At 41.8% G+C, this 5603-nt stretch overlaps 1 pseudogene; it reads right to left on the reverse strand.

Moving 5' to 3' along the window:
- Positions 1-2072: 2072 nt before the first annotated feature.
- On the reverse strand, positions 2073-2646 carry LOC111147929 (annotated as a pseudogene).
- Positions 2647-5603: the final 2957 nt, after the last annotated feature.

The following is a 5603-nucleotide window of genomic DNA, read 5'->3' on the forward strand; positions in this document are numbered from 1 at the left end:
GATCTGGAGACAGCATGGCTTTGTGTGGGTGTATGGAAGTGAGGGGCAGGAACAGAGTTTCATTTAAAAAAAAAAAAAAAAAAAACGGCTTGAAAGAGATATAATTCCCATACCATACAATTTACCCATTTAAGGTGTCCAATTCACTGGTCTTAGGATACACACAGATTTGTGCAACCATCACCAAAGTCCATTTGAGAACATTTATCGCTTCAAAAAGAAACCCTGTGCCCTTCAGCAACCCTCCCACCCCCAGCTTCCCACCCCACCTCAGGCCTAAACAACCTTGTACTTTCTGCTGCTATAGATTTCCCCATTCTGGACTTTCATATGAATGGAATTCTATAATATATGGTCTTTGATGACTGGCTTTCACTTGGCATAATGTTTTCAAGTTTCATCCATGTTGTAGCATTTGCCAACATTTCATTTCTTTTTATGGTTGAATAATATTCCATTGTATGACTCTGTTTTCTTTTCGTTTACACATTCATCAGTTTATGGACATTCGGGTCATTTCTACCCTTTGGTGATTATAAATTCTGCTCTAAACATCCATGTCAAAGTTTCCACGTGGACATATGTCTTCAGTTCTCTTGAGTATATACCCAGGAATGGAACTGCTGGGTCACATGCTAATTCTAGGTTTATCTCTAGGCAGACTCTACCTAGTTCCTAGGTAGGAACCACCAAACTATTTTCCACAGTGGCTCTATCATTTTATATCCTCACCAGCAATGCAAAAGAATTTCAAGTTCTCCACATCCTCACAAAAACTTGTTATTATTTTAAAAAAGTGTTGTAGTAGATCTCCTTATGGTTATGAAATGGTATCTCATTGTAATTTTGATTTGCATTTCCTTAAGGACCAGTTTTGAGCTAATTTTTGCATATGGTATGGGATAAGGCTCCCACTTTGTTCTTTTGCAAGTGGCTGTCCAGCGTCATTTGTTGAAGAGTGTTCTTCCCCATCTAATGCTTTGGGCACCCTTGTTGTTCCTTTTGACCGTATGTGTATGGGTTTATTTATGGACTCTTATTTTTACTCCATTGGTTTATATGTCTATCTTTGTGCCATAACACACTGTCTTGCTTACTGTTGTTTTGTAGTAAATATTGAAATTGGGAAGTGTGAACCTTACTTTATTCTTTTTCAGGATTGTTTTGACTATTTTGGCCCCTTACAACTCCATATGAATTTTACACTTAACTGATCCATTTCTATACAGAAGTTAGCTGAATGCTGATAGTTTTTTTTTTTTTTAAAGATTTTATTTATTTATTTGTCAGAGAGAGAGAGGGAGAGAGAGCAAGCACAGGCAGACAGAATGGCAGGCAGAGGCAGAGGGAGAAGCAGGCTCCCTGATGAGCAAGGAGCCCGATGTGGGACTCGATCCCAGGACGCTGGGATCATGACCTGAGCCGAAGGCAGCTGCTTAACCAACTGAGCCACCCAGGCGTCCCTGCTGATAGGTTTTTTGTTGAATTTGTAGATCAGTTTGGGGAGTTTTGCCATCTTACCAATGTTAAGTCTACTGATCCATGAACATGGATGTTTTTCCATTCATTTAGATTCTTTAATTTCTTTCAAGACTATTTTGTAGTTTTGGGGGTACCTGGGTGGCTCAGTTGGTTAAGCAACTGCCTTCGGCTCAGGTCATGATCTCGGAGTCCTGGGATCGAGTCTGGCATCGGGCTTCCAGCTCCATGGGGAGTCTGCTTCTCCCTCTGACCTTCTCCCTTCTCATGCTCTTTCTCACTGTCTCTCTCTCTCAAATAAATAAATAAATAAATAAAAATCTTTAAAGAAAAAGACTATTTTGTAGTTTTTAGAATAGAGTATAAATTTTGCATTTCTTTTATTTAGTTTATTCCTAAATATTTTATTCTTTTTGATACTATTGTGAATGCACTTTCATTTAAAAAATTTTTTTTTTGTTAACTAAAACAGATGACAATTTTAATTTCACATTTCACAATAGAAATGAAAATTGCTTTTTTTTTTTTGGTCCCACTACTCCCCTGCAAAAACTATTATCTCTTTGATAAGAAGGGGAAGCAAGTCTTCCTGGTTATCTTGTTAGAAAACACCCAGAGTCACAGGACCATGATCTCCTGGTGAAGTACAACAAGTAATATAAAATGGATATAAAGAAGTTCCCTCTCTTTTTCTGTCTGGTCGTCATTCCTGGCTGATTGGGCACCATCATGGGACAAGCAAGAAGTCTCATCCACTAGGGGTGCAGGCATCATTGGCATGTGACCGTCCATAGGTGGCCTCATTCCAGGAGCAGGTCCCAGTGGCATCATCCCAGGAGGAGGAGGGCCCATCACTGGCATCATGGGAGGGCCCTCCATATGGGACGATGGCATCATACCAAGGCAATGAGGATCTGGAGACTGGCGGGGAGGTGGGATCATTGCCCCTGGAGGAGGAGGAACAAAGAATGCCGTAGGAGGTATCTATCCTTGCTGAAGTGCAGTGGTTGTTTTATTGATCAGGCTCTGAGCCTGCTCTTCCATGCATTTCTGATAGCAGTCTTTCACATTCTTTTTGTGTTTCCTACTACTACAGTGTATCTTTCTCACAGATGGAGAGTCATGGGTGAAGTACGTGTTGCAGTAGTCACAATGAAACCTAGGCATGTTGCTCTGCAGGCCATTGGCTATTCTGTCCCTGATTTGTTTTCTTAATTTGGCTTTCGGATTATTCATTGAAAGTGGGTAGAAATACAACTGATTTTTTGCATTTTGATTTTGTATCCTGCAATCTTGCTGACCTAGTTTAGTAGTTCTAATACTATTTTTTAGTGGATTTCTTAAGATTTTTTAATATTCAAGATCACATCATTTGTGAATAGAGATAGTTTTACTTCTTCCTTTTAGTCTGGACACTTTTTATTTCTTTTTCTTACCCTTTGTCCTAAGGAATGGTCTTAAGAGTTTGGAAAGACTAAAATGTACCAGACCAGTCTCTGGGGAGGACCTTGAAAGTGTTCCCACTGTATGCTCAGCATCCTACTTGGTGATCGTTTGTATCCATTTATTGAAAACAAAATAAAACATATATGGAACATTCATGGTGCCCTAAAAGTCTAATGGGAATGTTCTTCTCATTCTTCCCCTTTTGGGCTAAATGTTTCCTTTTCAGTGCAGACTTACTGAGACCTTCTTTTTGACATATTTTCTAGGTATCTAAGATATAGTACTGAACAGGAGTGGCCAACACTTAGCTCAAACATCTATCTCAAAAATCAGGGAGAAAGACAGGCCAAACTGATAATTGTACACTCAGGAAGTGTATAATTTACAATTTATGGAAGGGATGTACAGAGTGATATGGGAGCATAGGAAAGGGGAAAGGGAAAAAGATTCTCAGTGGAAGCAGACTGGATGGGGACATCTTGAAAAGTAGGCAAGGGACACAAGTGTGTTTCGGATACACAAAGCCCCAACTGGCCCTCCACCAGGACCACTTCTCCAGTGACTTTTCCCTCTCTATTTGATTAGTGTGCAAATAGGAGTGTGTAGACTCTCAGTGCGAGTCCTCTAAGGACCCTGGAGGAATGAGTAAGTCTAAGGAAGGAGAAATAGGAAGAATGGTTAAGGCCAACCAGGAATCATAACTAGGACTTCCTCATGGCTTCTTGAGAAAAATTACTCATCCTGTTATCCTTCTCTTCTGAGAAACCCTCTTCCCTTGTTCTGTCATATGACTTTGTTCTCTTGCATTCTGCGCTACTCAGGGCAAAGGGTCTCAGTTCAAATCCTGCCTCAGGTAGCCACAAATGTTTACTTTCTTCAGTTGAATAGGCCACAAATGTACCATCAAAACGCCTGATGATAGGTGACCAACCATATTGGTTTGCTTGAGGGTATCTCAGTTTTACCACGGAAAGTCCTGCATCCTGGGAAACCTCTCAGTCCCAGGCAAACTGGAATGGTTAATCACTCTCTCAGTATCTCTAGACGGGAGCAATCTTCAAAGGAGTTTCATTCAGCATCGGAAACCAAAGTTTTTAATGCACCTGGGAGGTACTTTCATCTATTGATGATTAGTTAAGACTCTGAGGTTAAGACCCAAGATAGCCTTTCAGTTCTGCCAGTTACAGTTTCTGGGCTTTCAGCCAGTTATCTGCCATTCTGAGCCTCACTTTTCACATCGGTGGAACTATGGGAATGACACTAATTGCATAGGACTGTTGAGAATTTATTGAGAGAATTCCTGCAAAGTGCTCGGCATAGGCTCTGGAGCACTGTAAGGGATCGATAAAAATCAATACTCTTGTTCAGAGATCAGCAAACTGATGATAGTGGACCAAATCCAATCAGCCTCCTATTATTATAAATAAAGTTTCATTGGTGCCCCATCCATGTTTTCACACATTGTCTATGACTCCTTTCAAACTATAAAGGCAAAGTTGAGTAGTTGCACTGGCTGCAAAGCTTAAAATAGTTTCTGGTCCTTTATAGAAAGAGTTTGCAGGGGCACCTGGGTGGCTCAGTGGGTTAAAGCCTCTGCCTTCAGCTCGGGTCATGATCCCAGAGTCCTGGGATTGAGCCCCACATTGGGCTGTCTGCCTGACAGGGAGCCTGCTTCCTCCTCTCTCTCTGCCTGCCTCTCTGCCTACTTGTGATCTCTGTCTGTCAAATAAATAAATAAAATCTTAAAAAAAAAAAGAAAGAGTTTGCAGATACCTACTCCTACTAATATTACCAAGTACAGTTGAAGGAGTCCTGACTCAAAGCAGGAAGCCTGGGGCTCCAGTCTGATAGGCATTAGCTCCGTGACTTTGGGTAGAGCACTCGACTCCTCAGTGATCAAGTGATCAAGTGTCTTTGCCTGTGAAACAAGTCGATGATGTATGAGGCCTAACCATGTGACCAAACATCCGGGACCTATGTTTTGAACCTCTGAGATGCTTATGGAAAGAATTCTGTGGAAGATGGGTGACGTGTGCAGTGAATTCTGGCTTTGATGCCTCTTTCTTGAATTCCCAGATTTGATGAGGTGTTCCCTTCCTGAGCTGTGCCCTTTACAGTAAGTCCCAGCGGTCTTGAGAAGAAGGCAGGATGAACTAGCTCATCCAACACGCCTGAAAGTCTCTGTTAGTGGCTCTGGAGAAGTCAGGGCTGTGTCCTACCCCACCAGGGAGCCTGGTTTCTGGTGTGAGGAAGAATGAATCACAACCCACTCCACCTGATCTCCCTGCCTATGGGGGTTTGTGGAGAGTAACCCTTACTTGTTCATGATAATTTTTGAATGACTCTGAGCCACCTCAGAGGTCTGTCTCTACTCTCCTGAAAGTGCTGATTTCAGAATGATGTCCTCTGGTTTCATAACTGGACAAAATGCACATGAACAGATAGGGAGAGGGAGGAAGGGAGAGAGAGAGAGAGAGAGAAAGAAAGAGAGAACAGGCTTTCAAGAGTTTTCCATATTTAATTAGCCATTACATAGAAACCTCCCACTAGGGGTTTGGCGGGGGTAGGAAAAGAATAAATGAAACAAGATGGGATTGGGAGGGAGACAAACCATAAGTGACTCTTAATCTCAAAAAACAAACTGAGGGTTGCTGGGGGGAGGGGGGTCGGGAGAGGGG

Source organism: Enhydra lutris, unplaced genomic scaffold (genome assembly GCF_002288905.1).
Source record: "Enhydra lutris kenyoni isolate GAN:26980312 unplaced genomic scaffold, ASM228890v2 scaffoldscaffold18, whole genome shotgun sequence".
Lineage (NCBI taxonomy): Eukaryota > Metazoa > Chordata > Mammalia > Carnivora > Mustelidae > Enhydra > Enhydra lutris.